Raw genomic sequence first — 21,744 nt, forward strand, 5'->3', positions numbered from 1 at the left:
TGAACCTGGCTAATATACCTAGGATTAAATGAGAGCACAGGCAAAGCTCCTACTTTAAGCAGGTGCTCATAAATGTTAGCTTTTCCCCCAAGCACAATCCTGTAAGTGTGGTTCAACCTTCCCTTGAGAAGTCAGAATCATGCAATGCCTCAGAAGTACTGTTCTGCACAAGAAATCACTATATACACTTACGTGAAGGAAACTATAGTAGGTGTTGGAAATTCTGGTGATCGGACATCTCTTAAAAAGCAAATTTCTTTCTTTTTCCAGTCTAATCCCGTTCTACCTTTCTGGTATTTGGCATTTTCGTGTGGTAAATGCTAGAGAGGAAGGCTATGGCTATACTAAGTCAGTAAATCTGTTTTAATCAGAATAAAATTCACACTCCTTGAAAACAAAGATCATCTAGGTGGATGTGCTACTTACTTCCTCCAGGTGAATGCTCACATCCAATCTTCCTTTGATACAGCTCTTACTGAACTAGTTAATATGGTTTTGCTCCTCAGAGGCCTCACCAGAAGCAACAGTGTGAATGGTCAAGTTTGTCCTTCATCTGTCATAAGACAGCTCTGCCTTACCACTCAGCTCAGGCACCCCTCCCTCTCTGCTGGGCCCTCCTCCCCTTCCTCCTGTCTTTAGTCTTCTGGAACGTATGTAATGAGCTAAAAGGTCATCAAGAATTCAATCACTGATCATCCTGAAAGACAGTGGTACTTCTTTCTGGGAAGATTGCATTTCACAAGCAATAGACCCTTAAGGACAAGGAGGGACCCTCTAATTATAAATGTCAGTCACAGAGCACCAATAGGGGCAGTGTACCTGAGAATGAGGTAGGAAGCCAACATCTCAAAGATGACCACCTACTTGGGGGTCCTGATCCTGCTCTGCCACATCCATTACACTCTCTCCACTGACCCTGCAGATAATTCCTCAGGTCTTTGACAAGGTGAGAACAAAGCGGTTCAGTGGAGGATTTTCAAACCTTCTCCCACAAATAGAGTTCTAACCCATTTCCCAAGATGAAAAGCTAGTATGGAAGACCTGGCAGACTCTTGGGTCAAAAGCAGGCCCAGGGATGAAATGCAACTTCCTTATTCCTAGTACTGCACTCTGTCTTGGCCCCATATGACAGACAGTTTATAAAGGAGGCAACAAAGACCACGGCATCTTCTCACATGGTTGGCACCAAGCTTCCAATCAGCCTTGGAAGCAACAAAAGTCAACAGTTGCTTTGAAAATCCAGACTGAAGGACAGCGCCATCAGTTTGCTCAGCTCCAGACCTTCTAACGTTCACTGAGATCAAAGAGCTCTCTCTTCTCCCTTTCCTTTTTTTTTTTATTTTTTAGATCCTTTACTGAGTTTATTTCTAAAAGAATTAAACAAGGAAGTCCAACAGGAAAGCTACAATGCCTTTATACAAAACAAAAGGATAAGAAGTATATTTTTAATTCTCAAACAATAAAATTGTCACTTTTCATGTTTTTATACACTTTCACACTTCATGTAAATCTCACCAGAATAAAGTTGCTGAAGAATGTAAAAACAACTAAATACATAAATATCCTTTTTTTTTTTTTGTCTTCTGAGCTCCATCCCCAGGTTTTGTTCTTGTTGTGTTGTTGTTGTTGTTGTTGTCGTCATCATTGTTGTTTCCTTATTTTGGGACAGGGTTGCACCAAGTTGCTAAGTTGCCTGGGTTGGGCTGGAACTTGCAATCCTCCTTCCTCACCTTCTGAGATTACAAACCTACGTCATCATGCCTGGGTTATTCTTACTTTTTTTTTAATTTGAGAAAGGCCTCACTAAGTAAGTTGCTCATGTTGGACCCGAACTTGCCATCTTCTTGTTGCAGCCTTGCAGAGAGCAGGAATTACAACTGTGTGCCACCACGCCTGGCTAAAATTCTCTATTAATAATGCAATTACATTGGAGGCACAGTACCTGTCCTCTAATCCGGACTCTTTCTTTATCGTGGAAGTTTCCATGGCACAGGACACAAGTGAAGTAAGTTTGCCTTGGCAGGAAGGGGTAAGTCCTCGTAGAGTCCATCTCCCAGAGGGCAGGTCTGGATGGACAGACACAGGAGTCTATGGAACACATACAAAGTACTAAGCTACCAGTACCATAGCAGTGTGCAGAAAATGCACTACAGGAGCACATAGGGTAGAAATTCAGGAAATTGGAAACATGTGAAGAGAGCAATCATTACCACATGTTCCAGGAGGGCAAGACCCTACTGATGGTGGGGGCCATGCATCTGTTCACAGGCAATGAAGCAAACAGCTGACTCAATATCTCCAACTTTAAAGAGGTGGGTTTCTTTACTGCTTTGATATATTAACAGATGCTGTCACAAAAGATATTTGAAACAAACATTACTTTTTTTGTCAGAAACTCAAGCCAGGTTAATGCCTCTGTAAATAACATAAAGAAACATCATTTAAAAGATGGTATTAACTACCACAAGGTGTGCAGGACTCATCATTCCAAAAGTAAATATTTGCTTATAAAGAAAATAGTGGGGTTGGTGAAACCAGTTTTTCAGTCCAGTGAAGAAAAGTAAAAATCTGATTTATTTCTTTCCTGAGTTCTGTTCCATTAAAATGAAATCGTGCAGAAAGCAATGCTTCCGTAGGTGTGCATGTTTTTTAAAGGTGGGGGGAATGCTAAGTGAACAATTGTCAAAAATTTGATGCCTATTGCAGCTTTTCACTGTGTGTGTGGTGGAGATACTACAGTTTCCTTAAAGGGTCCCTCAGAGGCTCTCGAATGAATGTATGCTAAAGACTGCTCATCCCCGCTCAAAAGAACAACTGTGCACGTTTCTACACAACACCTCACTTGGTGACATCACATCAGTAGCTTGAAATCAGTCATTACATGAGTCTTTTCACCACAGAAATCAGGGAACACAGAAAACCAGGCCTTCAACTCCCCACAGATCTAATCATTAAATAATCACCAGCACAGCACTGGCAAAAGTTGTTGTAGAACAGAATATGCATACTAAGGCCTCCAACTTGTTTTAAATGGTCCAAGCTAAGAACGTGCTTTGTGGAGAACCACCCTTGACCCTATTATCAAATGTTGAATGGCTTTGAAAATCAACTTTTGCTGCAAATTTGATCAAGTGTATTAATAAATTCAACCTAAAATGACAAGGCAAAATAGCACTTATATACAACACTTATAATTTGATAAAGCCATTTCCACAACTAATATTTTTAAATCACAAATAATGTCAGGATGGTTTGTATACTTTTTGTGTTGTTAAAATTTAAAACAAGAAATGAAATCTCTATTTACATACAAATATGCAGTATTTTTTATCTCATACTATAGTTGTAGCAATTCTCACAGTTCATTGCAAAGTGCAAAGTAATATTCTATTATTCAAAATTCAGTTACACATCCCAGATCTGGAACAAGATGGTACATATCCACTTTCCCTTGATAATCTCCTTTAAATACAACTAAATAACCCTGGCAATTATTTTTTGAAAAACCAGACAGTGATAAAAGAAACTCTAAAACCTGGAAAGAAAAATGTAACTGACTAGGGATTTCAAGACTCGGGAAATAGTGTAGCTCCCTGCATTTCCAAGAGGACCAGAGAGGCCTGCAACTCAGAACCGCTAACACATATAGACAAAACAATCTTTCCCAATCTACTCTCCAGCCAAATGACTGGGAAAGGAGAAGCCCGACAGAATTCTGGTGGAAGCCCCAACTTCTACTGCATAACCAGGAAGCCCGCAGTCAGGCAGATCCTCCTGCAGGTGCAGCACGGGGTGCATCCTCCACTGCCTGCCCTCCACCCAAGTACATGGGAGACTCCCCTGCAGCAGCTTCTAAGCTTCTGCCACTCAGTACCAGAAGTGGGCTAGCAACACAGGCCGTCCAGAGAAGCGCCTTCCATCCCTCCAGGCACAGCCAGGAAGAATTGAAAGAGGCCCCTGAAGGACTGAAAGAATGAGTTGAATCAAAAAAGCACTGCAACTGTTCTGAAAACTAAACAATATAGAACTAGAGCCAACAAAAGTAGACTAAAATTAAACACTAACACCACACAAGGTGACTTCTTGCTAAAATAGGAGGAGCATCTCCTAACATAATAAAAAAAAGTCATACCAAGAACCAATAGAAACTTAACTTCAGTAAGAAAAGACAATTAACTAGCACAAATACGGAAATGAATCAGGAATTGGAATTATTGGTACAGGATATTTAACTAATCATTATAAAAAATGCTTCAATGTTCAATTACAACTTTATTGAAACATACAAAAATCAAAAATCTCAGGAAAGAAATGATTTTTTAAAAGAATCAAATGGAAATTGTAGAATTTAAAAAACACAATAACCAAAATTTTAAAACTATTTGATGAACTCAGTAGTAGAGGGGCAATGACACATGACATGTTCAGCAAACTTGAAAACAAAAATTAAGTCTACAGACGTAATCTGCACAACAGGGAAGGGCTAGACTTTAAAAATCAACAGAGTGCTAGGAATTTGTAAGATAATAACAAAAGATCTAACATTCATATTATCAGAGGACAAAGGAGAGGACAAAGAAGTATGGGACTAAAAATTTCCCAAATTTGATAAAAATATATAAACTTACAGATTCAAGAAGCTGAGAAAAACCTAAGTATAATAAATCAAAAAAGGCTCTGGAAAGACACATCACAAATAAATTTATGAAAGTTAAAAAGGAACAATCTTAAAAGCGGTCAGAGAGGCATGACACATTACAATTTGTTCATGACAGCAGATTTCTCATTTGAAGTCAGAGGCCACAGAAAAGTGATATAACATTGTTCAAATGCTGAGAGAAAAGCACTGTCAACTGTCAATCCTATACCTAGGTAAACTATCCTTGATAAATTAAGAGGAAATAAAGAAATCCTCAGACAAAAAAACACTAGAGTAACTTGTTACTAGCATACCCACCTTAAAAGATTGGCTCAGTGAAAGTATCCAAGCAGAAAGACAATGATAACAAAAGAAGACTGGAAATTTTAAGAAAGAAAAACAATATGAAAATAAAAATATAAGTAAATATAATAAATTATCCTTTAATGAGTTACTTTAATCATATTTTATGGTTGAAGTAAAATCTATAACCACATTTGATGTGGTATTCAATGTATACAAAGGAAATACTTAAAACAATTATGTTTTTAAGTAGGGAAGAGAAAAGGACCAAAATAGAAATGAGATCTACACATTATTCAAAGTTTTGTAAATATTATATGGAGGGGGTGAGAGACAGACAGACAGAGAGAGAGAGGGAGAAAGGGAGGAAGACAAGGAAGAGACAAAAGGCTATTGAGGTAGCACACACACAAAAAGGTCGTCGTCATCATTACCTGCTAGAAAATGCACATTAAAACCACAATGAGGGCCAGGGATTTAGCTCAGTGGTTCTGCCACCTACCTCGCGAGCGCAAAATCCTGAGTTCGATCCCCCAGTACAAAAGAAAAAAAAACCCACCATGAGCTATCACTACACACCTATTAGAATGGCTAAAATAAGAATAATACCGATTCAAATGTGGCAAGGATAAGACAAACTGGATCACTCATATACTGCTTTGGGAATATAAAATGATATGGTCACTCTGGAAAATATTTTTCAGTTTCTTTTAAACTTAAAAGTGAATTTAGTGTATGGCCCATAATTACACACTTGGACATTTATTCTAGAACAAAAAAAACCATATTTTCACACAGAAATTTGTGCATGAATATTTTAGCAGCTTTATTTATAATAGTCCAAAGTTCAAAAATACCAAATATCATCCAATGGATAAGAGGTTCAATAAACTGTGGTATATCCAGACAGTGGAATACTACTCAGCAATAAGAAAGTAAATCTACTAGTCCACATAACAACATAGACGGAACGTCAAGGAAATGATGATGTGTTGGAGGAAAGGAGCCAGTCTCAAAAGTACCCTGCACAAATCCATGTTGCATAACATTTGTGAAATAAAATAATTATAGAGGGGGAAAATTAGCTAGTGATCCCTAGGAATTATGGATAGAGATGGAAGCATATGTATTGTACAAACAGGTACCTTGCAGTAGTGATAGTTCACTTAAGTATCCTGACTGCAGTGGTGATTGTACAAAATAGCACACAGTGATGGTGCATGGAACCCCAAACACAAGTGAATACACAACTAATGAAATCTGAATACACTCCAGGGGTAGAAACAATATCGACTTTCTGGTTCACACCAACATATATGCATACAAGATGATAACACTGGGGATGCTAGGAGGAGGGGGTGCACAGGGCCTTCCTATACATTTCCATGCAACTTCCTGGGGTTCTGTAATTAGCTCAAAGCTAAAAGCTACCTTTAAACTACCTTTTAAAATGGCATATAAAAGTAAGAAGACTAACTACTTCCACAGCTAGATACGCACAGAAAAGGTGGCTGCATTTCTTCTTCTATAACAGGATGTGATCTTGTTCTCAAGCCCTACAGTGCCAGATATCAAGAGAAGAAAACATAAAACTTTCCAATTAAAAGTATTTAGATTTTTTCTTTGCTAAGGGAATAGTAACACAAAGTCCATACTTTGTAGGTAAGAGTTACCCGGCGTGACATCCATGATTTGCTCCAAGATAATTTTTTTAAAGAAAAGGAAAAAGAGGCAATGGTTAATTCCAGAATCTAGGTATTTGTGGTTCATTAAATTATTTTCTTTTATTTTTTGAATTATATTAAAGAGCATTCATTAAATAATTTTTTTCAAAAATCTATTAAACTATATAATCAAATAACTTCATATCCTCTTTCATAGGCAGTATTAACTGTGGAATATCATGACATACTGAAGGCACATATAAAGAGTTGAATCTGATGGAATTCGATCAGTGCCTTCCAAGTGATGAATGTCTTCAGTGAAAATCATATTCTCGTGGATATGACAGTACTTGGCAGTAACTAGCAGTGTACAAAGACATTTTCAAAGGTGAAACACATAAAATCTCACTCCAAGTCAGCATTAAGAGATGAACATTTCTGGTTGATTTTGAACTCCATTTAGGCGAATGCTATCCTTCCATAAAGAATCTCCTTCTTCTTAGTAGACCTGTATTACAAAACATTGCATGCAACTGTTGTATTTCTAATTTTGTCAATAAAAATTTTATAGAAATGTGTTTTCTCTCTTGTTAGATAAGCACCGATATTATATCCTCGATATTACCCCTTGGTTTACAAACCCTAAAATAGTTCTCACCTGACTTTTGCAGAAATTTTCTGACCCCAGTTGTGGAACATAGTTTCCATTTGTGATAGTTTCCATTTGTCTAGCAGCTCTAGACATCTCTCAGTACAACGAGCCAACCTTTAGAAGTAAAATGTTGAATCACTCCTGTATCATTCCAATTCAGAGGGAAACATGCAGTACCTTCCACCTCCCTCACTCTGCATGTACCACACAGGTGGCCTCCTGCTTACATGGTCCTGAGGGATACATGACTGAAGAAGTATGAGGAGGACCAGGGGAGGGTTCACTGCCATTGCAGGAGGAGATGGTCTTGCCCTGGCACCACCCAGCTCCGCCAGCCCAGCCCTGCCTCCCTCCCACCGTCCACCCAGTCTCACTCCTTCTTAGACCATCACAACTACACTCAACTGGCTTTCTTATTTTCAGCCTTAGTCCCTCCTACAGACTACACACTTGTGTCTCCTAAAATTCATGACTTCCAGTGTTGCTGTAATTGGAGGTAGGGCTACTAAGGGAGTAATTAAGACTAAGTGAGGTCCTAAGGGTGGGGTCCTGATCGGATAGGTTAGCGTCCTCATAAGAAAGACATCTGAGGCTCTCCTTCTCGCCCTGCCTAATTGTATACACTGAGGAAAGGTCATGGGAGCACATCTCAGGAAGGTGCCATCTGCAACCCAAAGGGGACCCTCACTGGATACCAGCCTTGCTGGCACCTTGACACTGGACCTTCCACCTCCAGAACTCCAATGTAAGCTACCAGTATGTGGTGCTTTGTGATGGTGGCCTGAGAACTCTTAAGACAGGCACCATCTATTCATCAATCCCCACTGCTACAAGTGTCCTAAAATACCACACCCAACACATCAGTGTGTACAGAGTTGCTGCTATTCCTCCTGGCTTGACAAATAAAATCTAATGTCCTTGGTCTGACATCCAAACTCTCTATTGGCAGCAAAATTTTCACTTCTCCTTCTCATCCTCGTAGCCTGCTATGTCACATGTCCCCTCTCCACTCCCACTCAAGTTAATTTCTTTCCTCTGTCCATATCCTGCCCAGCCTTCAGGGAAAGCTCAAATCCAGCCCATCTCCTATGAAATTTTCCTTGGTTCCATTCTGAAATAATCTATCTGCCTCTGAAATTTCATAGCATGTGTTCTTTCCTTTCTACGCTGAATTGCACTTCATTGTTTATTATTTCTTAGAATAGCCTTAATGCATAAACCTTACCTTTCAGGAGACTGTATAGTTCTTAAAGCCTGAACCATGTCTAATTAGTGTTTTAAATTTTAACTCAAGTAGCTAGCAAAAGGAGAGAAAATGAGAGGGAGAGAGAGAGAGCACTCAGTAAATCTCTGACAAAAGTTACATTATTAATTGTAACAGATTTCCTCATTATTAAGCAACTGATCATACATATGCGCATACTCAAATAATCAATGCAATGCATGAAATATTAGAAATTCAGGCAGGGTGGTGCACACCTGTAATCTCAGCTACTTGGAAGGCTGAGGCAGAGGGATCAAAAGTTCAAACCTAACCTGGGCAACTTAGTAAGATGCTGCCTCAAAATTTAAAAAAAATAAAAATAAAAAGGGCTGGGGATGTAGCTTCTTGTACACTGGATTCCATCTCCAGTACTACAAAGAAAAATCTAAATATTCATTTTGACTCCAAACTGAGCAAAGGAACAGAGCATAAAGCTCAGCCAATAGGAGGATGGATTTTGCTCAATTAACCCTGTAGTCTTTATGAAGACAAGGGGTGATTTACTAATAGTTGGCTCTTTCCGGGCCAAACTCTGTTTATTTATAAACAAAAAAAATAGGAGACCCTCCTCCAACATTTTGCTTGAAGAACCAGAATATAAATGCAAGAGACCTCTTCTCCAGAATCTTACTAATGAGTGGTTTCTTGCTCCTTTTCTCCTTCCAGGGACAGAAATGACCATTAACCTTTTAATTGGACATATTGTACTTCAGGGAGCGATATTGAAACCTATGGAACATTTAAATGTGGCACTCCAAGGGCTTCCAAAGTGCCGCCATTATCAATTTATGACAAGTCAGCGTGGACTATTCTCCAGGAAGGACAGAGAAAAACCTCTCTGAAGACTCATCCATGTTGAATCAGGAACAGAACATAGTCCCCATTTTTTCAGACTTGTTCCTTTATAGCTACCTGGTCTCACATTGTCCTCACCATCCACGCAACTTTTTCTTAGGAAATAAAATATAACCCTTTGTCAGAATTCATGATTCAACAAAGCACCCATGTTTTGAGGGCCTGTTCACACCTGAGTGTGTGAACAGCTGTGTACAGCATTCTTAGCCCTTCCAGGGCTCCTAAGGAGATAGGGCTCTTCTATTATTACACAGCCCAAAAAAACTAACCTGAGGGCTGGGGATTTGGCTCAGTGGTTCCGCCACCTGCCTCAAAAGCACAAGGTCCCGAGATCAATTCCCCCTCCCCCAAAAAAACACTAACCTGAGAGTGTCAGAGTAACTTGGGTGCAGTCACAGAGCCCGGGTCAGGATGAGAAACAGTTCCGTCTGACTCCAGAACAGGTACTCATAACCATTCTGATTTAGCAGTAAAAGAGCCAGGTGCTGAGGAGCAGGGTGGCCCACTCAGAACCCAGGAAGTCCTGGAGAGATGTAGGCACATGTAGGATCTCCAGAAGGCCGGCTTTGCTGTGCTGTGTCCTGACACAGGATGTCAACAGGGCCAACATGAATAACCATTGCAGGAAGTGGAAAATTAATTGTAAGTTTTCTTCCAAGCTAAGTAGCCACGTTGTACATGAAGCACCGTTGTTTTATTAACAACGTGAAGAATAATAGCAGTGTCCAAAGCACAAACTCAGCTAACTTTGACAGCCTGGACCTGTTGGGTGTCCTTGGCAGTCTGTGTTTAGTCCTCTCCTTTTTTTTCAGTGCTGCCCTCTCACCTTTCCTTGGCCACTAAGGCAGCCTCCCCAGTGAACTGCTGGAGCCAAGCTTCTCCCCGCTCCAATCTGGCCCATGTCCCCTTCAGGCCATGGTTTCTTAAAGAGAGCATTTTCCTCACATTACTACTCACAGGCAGTAGCACCCATGGCTCTCCTGTGGAGTCCTGACTCCTCTGCTTGAGTTTGCAGCTGTTATGGTTTAGAAGAACGCTCCCCCAAAATCATCATGTGCTCATAGGTGGGCCTTTTGCAAGGTGATTGGATGGGGGCCCATAGCTGAATATGCTGTCAGGAGGTGGGGCCTGGTTGGAAAAGGCAGGTCACTGGGGGCTTGACCTGGAAAGGTCTATCTCCTCCTTTCTCTTTGCTTCTTGGCCACCTAAGGTAAGCAGCTTTCTTCCTACAGGATTTTCCACCTTGCTGTTTCTCCCTTATAGCTGGGCTAGCCATGCATGGACTGTGACCTCTGAAACTGTCAGCCAAAATAAACCTTTAAGTTGTGAGTATAGGGTATTTCATTTTAGTCCCAAGGATAGTAACTAGGACAGAGTTCCTCTGAGGCAGTCATCACACACACACCACATCTCACTTTCTACTGCTTTCCTGAAAAGATAAAGTCCATGGGACTGGCCTGTCCACTTTCTCCCAAGTATATCCCAAGTATATCTCACATATTTATATTTCACAGCCCTTCTTATTGTCATTTTGTTTTGTTCATGTGTTTCAGCAGCTAAGAACAACCAATAAATATTCATTGTCCACTTTATGGGTGTTAGGAAACAGGGACTCTGAATGCCCTGGCCAGGCATAGCTCACAGTGGGTTGCTGGGCTGCAGTCACCTTGGGATTAATTGGGCTTGATTCTCAAAGCTGGACCCTCTTGGCTGTTGTCCTTTTTGGCTTTTGGCTGAAGACGTCACCCAGTTTTGCTGTCTGAGCCTCTGCCTCCCCCAGAGGAAGAAAGGAGGAATGAAGGTGTTGCCTCAAAAGAAAGCTGCAGGCTCTATAAGCCAGTGTCATTTCTGCTGAATTCCACTCATTATAAGTGAGTCACTAAACTGGGCCCACGCTCCTGGGGAGAGGATCACCTAAGGGCATGAAAACAGGAGGGGATCCTGGGGGCTGCCTTATAGGCTGCCAACTATGCTTCACAAAAGCCTTTTTATGCAAACAAATGATAGATTTACAGAAAGTTGCAAAGATAGTACAGAGAGGTCCCTGTACCCTTGCCCGGTTATGCCCTGTGGTTACATCTTACATAATAATAACAAAAAAATCAAAACCAGAAAATTGACATTGGTACAACTTGTATGCTAGTTTTGTGCTATTTTATCTAATACATAGATTCATGTAACCACTGCCTCCATCAAGAATCACGATCATTCCATCTCTACAAAGATCTCCTTTGTGCTGCCCCTTTATAATCATGTCTACCCCTCCCCCACCACCCCAACCACTAGCAGCCACTAATCTATTTTCTATCTCTATAATTTTGCCATTTGAGAACGTTACATAAACGAAATTACAGAGCATGTGAACTTTTGATATTGGCTTTCTTCATTCAGTATAATTCTCTGGAGAATGATCCAGAATATTGCATGGATTGTTAGTTCATTCCTTTTTATTGCTGAGTTGTATTCCATGGTATGGATAAATCAGTTTATTTAATCATCTATTAGGAGCATTTTGATTTTTCTCAGTTTTGGGCAATTACATATAAAGACACTGTGAAGAGTATGATACTACAATCACATACACAGATTTTTGTATGACATATTTTTATTGATTTGGCCATAATCCCAAAAGACATCTTCCAAAAAGACATAATGCAGAGAGCCATAACTCCAAATGTCACTCTGGGAAAGCTGAGGCAGGAGGATCTCAAATTCGAGACCAGCCTAGGAAAATTAGTGATTTAGCAAGACCCTGTCTCAAAATGAAAAATAAAAAAGGGCTGGGCTATAGTTCAATGAGAAGGCCCTGTGTTCCATCCCCAGTACCACAAAAAAATAACAATAATAATAGTAATAAATTTGGGGGCTTTCTTTGTTCAAGACAGGGTCTTGATATGTAGTTCAGGCTAGCCTTTGACTCACTATGTAGCCCAGGCTGGCCTCAAACTCACAGCAATCCTCCTGCCTCAGCCTCCTTGGTGCTGGGATTACAGCCATGTGCCACCATGCCAGGCTAATAATAAAGTTTTTTAAAAGACACCTATTTACATTTTTTTAAAAGGAGATTTGAGAAACATAAAAGCACAGCTGAACACTTCATTGCTTACTTTAAACAATAAAATGAACAATATATGTATTTTTGCTCTCATAAACACTCAGGTATGCTAACAACAGCTGCACAGGTATAAGTCATGAACAAAATAAAAGCTCGTGCATAACGAAATAGGTAAAAGGTAAAACGTATTATGCAGATTGGTTTGGTTAGTAATTGTGTGTACCCAGCTTTGTAACTGCAGTCATCACTGTATATGTAGTCATTGAAAGAGCCAAGATCTCAAGAAATTTTCTTTCACAAATACCTAGAGAAAAGGCTACATCTTCATTTATCAAGTTTTAAGTTTTGACATACATGCACAATGCTTATTCACAAAGTCAATATTGTGATAATGTACTTTAGCAAAGTCAAATTTTCACACAAAAAAAGGCATACAACAAATTAGAACTCTCTAAGAGTCTTTACACAGTTTATATTTCTATATTGGAAATGATGTAAAGATGCAATATATACAGCACAGTGAATTATAAAAACCAATGCTGATGATTTAAAATAGTGCAAAAAATTAACTAAAGAGAAAATTCACTGCATTAAAAAGTGTATTATAGGGATAGATTATGGCAATGACACCAAGGTAGTCCATAAGAGCTGGCCAACTTTCACAACCTGTGACTATATTTTGAATCTGACATCATAATGAAGAGCTACATTTTTTTCTTTTAGGTTGTGGCTTTCCTTAGAAAAGAGGTTCACGTTCACTTTCTATGTGATGCCGATCTTTAAATTCCTTGATTCCATATATCAGTGTATTTCTACTTTAGTTTCCCATCTTCTGTGCCATGCTTCTGTGTTGTTTTGAGTAGGAGGAAATCCATTCTTTTTTTTTTTTTTTTGTACCGGGGATCGAACTTGGGTCCTTGAGCCCGCACAGCAGGCAGCGAAACCACTGAGCTAAATCCCTGGCCCAGGAGGAAATCCATTCTGCAGGCACCCATATACTGACCACAGATTTGGCAGAAACACTACTAGTGTTCAAACAGCAACACCATTGGGTAAGAGTCTTTTTAACCTACTATGCACGTAATTGTTTTTATCCAATCAGCAACTTCACTGGCTTCTTCAGGAAAACATACCTTTAACTCATTAATACTCTTGGAGTTTCACCAGCTGGAAGGAATGCCAATGCAGACCAACGATGCATTTTAAAATGAAATTTTTATCATGGCTGAATCATGTGGCCAATCCTTTTCCCAGAATTCAGCTCTCTACCCCTTTCACACAGCTCTTCCCTCCCACACTCCACCATGGAGGTGAGGCTTGCGGGGTTGGGGCTTTAAAGATTTCAACATTTGGGATTTTAATCTTTTGAGACTGTGCTTTGAGGGGATTTTAGACTTTAGGAAATTTGATCTTTTGGGATTTTGACCCTCAGGATTATGGCATTCAGGATTGTGTCTTTGGGAACCACTATCAGCTTCAATCCCATGCAGACGAGCTTCACCCTTGTGATCTACTCACTTCCCAAAGGCTCCATCTCTCAACACAGTCACATGGCATCCCATTGGAGAGTAGGTCTCACATGGGTTCTGGGGACACAAACATTCAGACCATGGCAGCTGGAGAACCAGGCCCTCAGTTTGCTCTTCCCTTTCTCCCTGGAAGAAACCTCAAGATGAAAGAGTCTCTCTTGGCCCTGAGCTGTGCTGCCTGGGGGAGGGCGGCATGGGTAAAGTGAAACTGCTCTTCTTACCCTTTTCAATGCACCCATTCTTGGTTTTCTGTTTTTTGGTACCAGGGATTGAACTCCAGTCCTTGTGCTTGTGGGGCAGGTGGCAGAACCACTGAGCTAAATCCCTGGCCCCATTCTTGGTGTTTTGCTCCCCTGTAAGGCTGAAACCACTCAGCTGCTCTCCCACTTCTATAAAACATGGTCTTCTATAGACGCTTGCTAAAAATCAGTGTTGGATGGTGGAGGTCTCTTATTCATCTTCCTGAGGTCGCCCAGACTTTTCAGATATATATCTTTTTAATTGATTGACCCTTTAATTTTTATATCTTTTTAAATGATTGACCCTTTTATTATTACAAAATGTCCCTCTATCTCTAGCAGCAGTTTTTTACTGTTTACTTGTTTTAAAGTCTATTTTGTCTGATATTATTATAGTGACTCCAACTTTCTTATGGTTATTATTTGCATGAAATATATTTACCATCATTTCATTTTCAATTGATCTGAATCTTTGAATCCAAATTGTGTTCCCTATGTAGAGCATATAATTGGATCTTATGTTTTTATTCATTATGAGAAGCTCTGTTTTTTGGATTGTTTAATTGATTGGATTGTTTAATCTATTTATGCTTAATGTAATTATGAAAACACTTGGATTTATATCTGCCATTTTATATTTTAATGGCTATTTGTCTCATATTCTCTTTCTATATTATTCCTTCACTGCTTAAGTGAATAGTTTCTAATATAACATTTTATACTTTCAATGACTTTTTGAATTATTTTCTTTGTGGTTGCTCTAGGACTTACATACACTTCTTTTTAGCCCTTTTTATTTTATTTTTTATTTTGCCAATACATACAACATCCCGTGACTTATGACAAGGCTACATCGTGATAAACCTATTATAAGTTGAAAAACTTGCAAATCAAAAATACATTGGATATACTTAACCGACCAAACATCACAGCTTAGCAACACAGGACACTTTAGAATTTCAGCTGTTCACCCTTATGGTCCCATGGGTGACTGGGAAGCATGGCTCACTGATACTACCCAGCATCTCAACAGAGTATTACTAACCCAAATTTTGTAACCAAACTCCAAATTTGAAATATGGTTTCTAATGAATGCTTACCATTCTCATACTGTCATAAAACTGAAAAATCACAATCTGAACTGTTGCAACTCAGTAACTATCTGCACATCAGCTCCATCCTCAAGGATATATTTCTACCAATTGGCTGATGAGGCCCAGCATCAGTATTGTGTTAAATTCTTCAGGGGATTCTAACTTGGAGAGTTCCAAACCAATCTCAGCAAAAATTATCTTTGAAGATTACCACTGTTGACATCCTTAGGCCACCAAGTTGTACTTCCTCTGACTCCCAGGTTGTCCAATCAACTAAGCAACAATCTCACCAGACTGACTAATTAACTGGTTTTGCCCTAAAGATAAACCAGTAAGCAAACCCTTAGTGCTCAACAGCACTCTCTTAGACACAAAGCACTGTTCTCTAAGCTGCCAGGCAAGGTCCTCCACAGAGACCCCATACAGCTGAGGTGCTGCCACTCTTCCAGTCTCCAGGGTCATAACTGCCAAAGGTGACCACCATTGCACACACCTGCCCACTAATTAGATCCTCATGAATATTAGCCTTGGTCATCTCCATGGCTGTAGCTGATGTCCCAGCCCCACAAACCTCCTATTGCTCTCTCCAGAAGCAGAGAGTCTCATTCCTGTAATGACACAGCAAGAGACAAGGGAGGGCAGTCAAGCCAAATGCAATATGCACCACACTGGACAGTCACAATGGCAGCAACATGAGTGAGTGCCCAAAATCAACAATGTCCATATGTTGAAAATCAAAATCAGGAGAGCAGAGCTGCCCCCAGGGCAGAGAAGGTGAACCTTCCTGGCCGCAGTACCACCACCCCAGGCACTGAGGAGGTGAGCCTTGTGAGCACCAGCAACACACATCCCTCCATCCCCGACCCCCATTGAAATGAGAAGACACATAAACAAATCTCAAAACCAGACTTCTGGATCACCTAAAGCAATGCCAAAGGGAAATGAGATGGAACAATCTGATACTCAAGAACCTGGAATCCCGGAACTGGCAATGAAAAAGGATTTGGAAAAAATGAAATCAGAAATAATTTCTCAGATATCAGCAGAGATTGTGGCCATAATGCAAGACATGATTAATAAAGCTAGAGAGGAAACAGACCAAAAAAATAGAGGTGCTGAGGAACATGATGGAATCCCAACATAGGAAACAAATGGAATCCATAAAACAGATGCAAATACATGCCCAGGAGATTAAAAACTCCAATGGAGGTTTATGCAGCAGAATGTGCCAATGTGAGGACAGAATTTCAGACATAGAAGATAAGATTGCAATTAGTGACCAGGAAAAGAAAATTTTCTTTAAAACAGTAAGGGACCTTGAGAAATCAATCACACAGCTGCTAGGCAATGCAAAGAAGAATAAGACTGATGGGAGTCAATGAAACAGGAGAGAGTTCAGATGACATAAAAAAAATGTTCACAGAAGTGATGGCAGAAAACTTCCCAAGCAAGGGAAAGAACTTGACATACAGATAAGTGAGGCATGCAGGACTCCAACTAGCCATGATAAAAAAATCTACACATAGGCATATAATAGTTAAGATTCCAGAAAACCAGCAGAAGAATAAAGTTTTACAAGCAGTTAGAGAACAGAAATAAATCACATAGAAAGGAAAGCCCATCAGAATCACAGCACACTTCTCAATGAAAACCCTCAAGGCAAGAAGAGCTTGGAGTGACATATTTCAAGCCCTAAAGGAAAACAACCTCCAACCCAGGTTGATGTACCCTGCAAAACTATCTTTCAAAATGGATGGAGAAATAAGATACTTTCATGACAAAGAGCACCTTCAGAACTTCATAAATACCAAACCAGCAATCAAAAAAATTTTAGACAATATCCTAGGAAAAGACAACAAGGATCACAAGCCAGGAAGCCAAGCAGAATGAATCCATTGGGCATGATAAGAAATTAAATACAAAGGGGGAGAATCCAACAAAAAGAAAAAGTCATGACAAGGATAAGTCAATACACATCAGTTATAAGCATCAATGTTAATGGTCTTAATTCACCAATCAAAAGAAATAGACTGGCAGAATGGGTCAAGAAAGAAGATCCAAAAATATGCTACATAAAAGAAACACACTTAATTCAAAAAGAAACTCACAGACTGAAATTTAAAGGGTGGAAAACAAGACTACATGTGACAGGAACCCAAAAAAAGCAGGAGTAGCTATCCTCTTTGCACATCAAGTGCATTTCAAATCAACACTGATTAAGAGAGACAAAGAAGGACACTACATCCTTGTAAAGGGAACAGTCCAAGAGGAACAGAAAACAATCATAAACATATATGCACCAAACATTAGTGCGCCCAACTATATAAAACAAATACTAACAGACATGAAAAATCAAATAAGCACTAATACAATAATAGTGGGGGACTGGAATACCCCACTGTCACAAACAGATAGATCAACTAAACAAAAAATAAGCATTGAAATACTACAATACAACTCAATAAAACTCTTGAACAAATGAACTGAACAGATATTTACAGAGTGTTCCACCCTACAAAATCAAAATACACATACTTTTCATCTGCACGTGGGTCATTCTCCAAAATAGAACACATACTCGCTCATAGAACATGTTTAAGTAAATGCAAAGGAATTGAAGTTATCCCCTGTATATTATCAGACCATAGTGCAATGAAATTGGAGATCAATAGCAAAAGAAACCACAAGAATTTCATAAACACATGGAAATTGAACAACACATTTCTGAATAACCAATAGGTCACAGAGGAAATTAAAGAAGAAATGAGACAGTTCCTACAAATAAATGACAATACAACATAACAGAATATATGGGAAACAAAGAAAGTAGTCTTATGAGGAAAATTCATAGCAGTGAATACTCACATTAAGAAAACAGAGTGAGCCCAATTAAACAACCTGAGGCTGAACCTCAAGCTTCTAGAAAAAGAAGAGCAGGACAAACCCAAAGCTCATACAAGGGAGGAGATTATAGAGATCAGGGCAAAAATCAATGCAATGGAGACTAAGAGAATGATACAAAAAAAATCAATGAAGCCAAGAGTTGGTTCTTCAAAAGAATAAACAAATTTGACAAACACTTAGCCAACCTTATCAAAAAAAAGGAAAGAAAAGGCCCAAATCCATGCAATTAGGAATGAAAAGGGTGAAATTACAACAGACCCAGCAGAAATCCAGAGGATCATCAATACCTACTTTGAGAACCTATACACCAATACAATGGAAAACACAGAAGAAATGGACAGATTCCTAGATATGTATGAAATATCAAAGTTGAAAGAAGAAGACCTAAAAATTCTAAACGACCCAATATCAATCAATGAAATTGAAAACATAATTAAAAACTTACCAACTAAGAAAAGCCTGGGTCCTGATGGCTTCACTGCTGAATTCTACAAGACATTTAGAGAGAAACTACTGCCACTACTGTTTAAACTCTTCAATGACATTGAAAGGGAAGCAATATTCCCAAATTCATTTTTGGAAGCAAGCATCACCTTGATCCCCAAAGCAGAGAAAGACCCAAACAAAAAAGAGTACTTTAGGCCAATCTCACTAATGAACATGATGCAAAAATTCTTAATAAGATACTGCTAAGTGGAATGCAGAAGATCATCAAGAAGATCATACACCCTGATCAAGTGGGATTCATCCCACAGATGCAGGGTTGGTACAACAAACGTAAATCAATAAATGTAATACACTATATCAATAGAGCAAAGGACAAAAACCATATGATCATCTTAATAGATGCAGAAATCGCATTTGACAAAATCCAACATGCATTTATGATAAAAACCCTACAAAAAATTTGAATAGATGGTCTCTACCTCAATCTGATAAAAGCCATCTATGAAAAACCAACAGCCAATATCATACTAAATGGTCAAAAACTGAAATCCTTCACTCTAATATCAGGAACACAGCAAGGATGTCCACTATCACCACTCTTGTTCAACATGGTTTTGGAAACATTAGCCATAGCAATTAGACAAGAGAAAGTAATGAAAAGAGTAAAAAAAGGAAATGAAGAAGTCAAATTGTCATTATTTGCAGATGACATGATACTCTACATAGACGACCCCAAGAACTCCACCAAAAGCCTTCTAGACTTAATAACCAAATTCAGTAAAGTAGCTGGATAGAAGATCAACACACAAAATTCAATAGCTTTCCTCTGCACTAACAACAGACTCACTGAGAGAGAAATAGGGCAAACAATTCCTTTCACAATAGCATCCAAGAAACTGAAATACCTAGGAATCAACCTAACAAAAGAAATCAAAGAAAACTATAGTGCTCTGAAATGAGTGATTAAAGATGATATCAGAATATGGAAAGACATCTCTTGCTCCTGGGTAGGAAGACTCAACATAGTGAAAATGACCATACTTCCAAAACTGCTATATAGATTTAATGCAATCCCAATTGAAATTCCAACAGCATACATCACGGACCTTGAGAAAACAATGCAAAAATTCATTTGGAACAAGAAGAGACCTAGAATAGCAAAAGCAATTTTAGGCAACAGAGACATCGCAGGGGGTATCACAACCCCCAACTTGAAACTATACTACAAAGCTACTGAAACAATTCCAGACACACTCAGCCACCTCATCTTCAACAAAGGAGCCAAACACCCTCACTGGAGGAAAGATAGCCTCTTCAATAAATGGTTCTGGAAAAAATGGGTTTCAACTTGCCAAAGATTAAAACTAGACCTATATCTCTCACCATGCACTAAACTAAAATCAAAATGGATTAAAGATCTAAATATTAAAATAGAAACACTGAACTAGCTGGAACAGAGGTTAGGTAGAACTCTTGAAGGTGTAGGAAAAGATTTTATAAACAAAACCTCAGTTGCCCGTGCACTAGCACAATCAACAAACGGGATCTCTTCTTATTTAAAAGCTTCTGCACAGCAAGAGGAACCACCAACAGTGTGAAGAGACAATGTGGGAAAAAGTTTTCACCTACTGTTCCCCAAACAAAGGTCTACTATCTAGAATTTATAAAGAACTTTAAAAAACCATACCTCCCAAATTTAAAGACCCAATCCAAAAATGGGCATCTGAAATGAACAGACATTTCTCAGACAAAGAAGTAGAAATACCAAATAAACATGAAAAAATGTTCAACATCACTGGTCATTCAAGAGATGCAAATGAAAACAACACTGAGATTCAACCTCACCCCAGAAAGAATGGCTGCTACCATGAAATCAACCAATAACAAATGCTGGGAAAAAAACCCCAAAACAAATGCTGGCAGGGCTGTGGGGAAAGAGGAACCCTGCTCCACTGCTGGTGGGAGTGCAGACTGGTGCAACCACTGTGGAAATCAGTATGGAGATACCTCAGAGAACTAGGACAGGAATTCTCATTTGACCTAGCTATTCCCCTGCTAGATATCTTCCCCAAAGAATTAAAAGAATCATACCACAGTGATATATGTGCACCCATGTTCATAGCAGCACAATTTGTAATAGCTAAAACTTGGAAGCTGCCCAATTGCCCATCAACTGGATAAAGAAAATGCATTTGATTTTTTATAAAATGGAGTATTACTCAAAATAAAAAATGAGAAATTAGAATCATTTATAGCTAAATGGATGCACATTGAGGCCACACTCTTAAGTGAAATAAATAGGACACACGTGTAAATACTGAATAGTTTCTTAGTGTGAGAAACTGAAAGTGTAAATAAGGACTCAAAGGTATAATAGATAATGTGAAATAGGAAGAAAAGGGGCAGAGGGGGAGTGTGAGGGGTAGGGTTAAGGAAAGAAAGGAATGGAATTAATATGAGAAAATGAAAAAATGGAAACAAAGTCTTTGTAAATAGGGAGGGATGGAGGGCTTGAAGGGAGGGCAGTGGAAGGGGGAAAAAATAAGAACCAAGAGAGATTATGTAAAGGTACAAATTTCCAATGATGAATGTCATTATATTGTATACCTGAAATGTACCAATAAAATTAATTTTAAAAGAAAAGAAAAAATCAATATCAGGTTCATATGTATATGACTCCACACCTTCGGATAATGTCTGTGGATCAAATCTCTCTGTTCTGACCTGCACCTTCTGTCACTTTACTCCTTGTTATGGCTTGTATCTAGATGACCCCTCCCCAAAGCCTCATGTTGTCATAGGTCAGGCTTTTAGGAAGTGGTAGGATCTAGGGTATGTGAATGTGGATTAAGGGAGTGATAACTAAACTAGTTCCCTGATTGATTTAGCATAGTTCTGGGTATGGATAATGGGAAAGGTCACTCTGGGTGTGGGTGGCACCACCTAAAAGCTTGCAGCCTGGATGGGATAAAGAGAAACTTGCTGTGGCTGCTTCACCAACTTGCTGCTCACTGCCTTTTGCTTGCCACGCCATGGACTGTTTCTCCTCTGTGATGCCTTGCTGCTGTTCTCCCTTCCTTGGAGCCAGCTGACTATGGA

Source organism: Heterocephalus glaber, unplaced genomic scaffold, assembly GCF_053883595.1.
Source record: "Heterocephalus glaber isolate CG9 unplaced genomic scaffold, H.glaber_assembly_v1.0 deba00000281, whole genome shotgun sequence".
NCBI lineage: Eukaryota > Metazoa > Chordata > Mammalia > Rodentia > Bathyergidae > Heterocephalus > Heterocephalus glaber.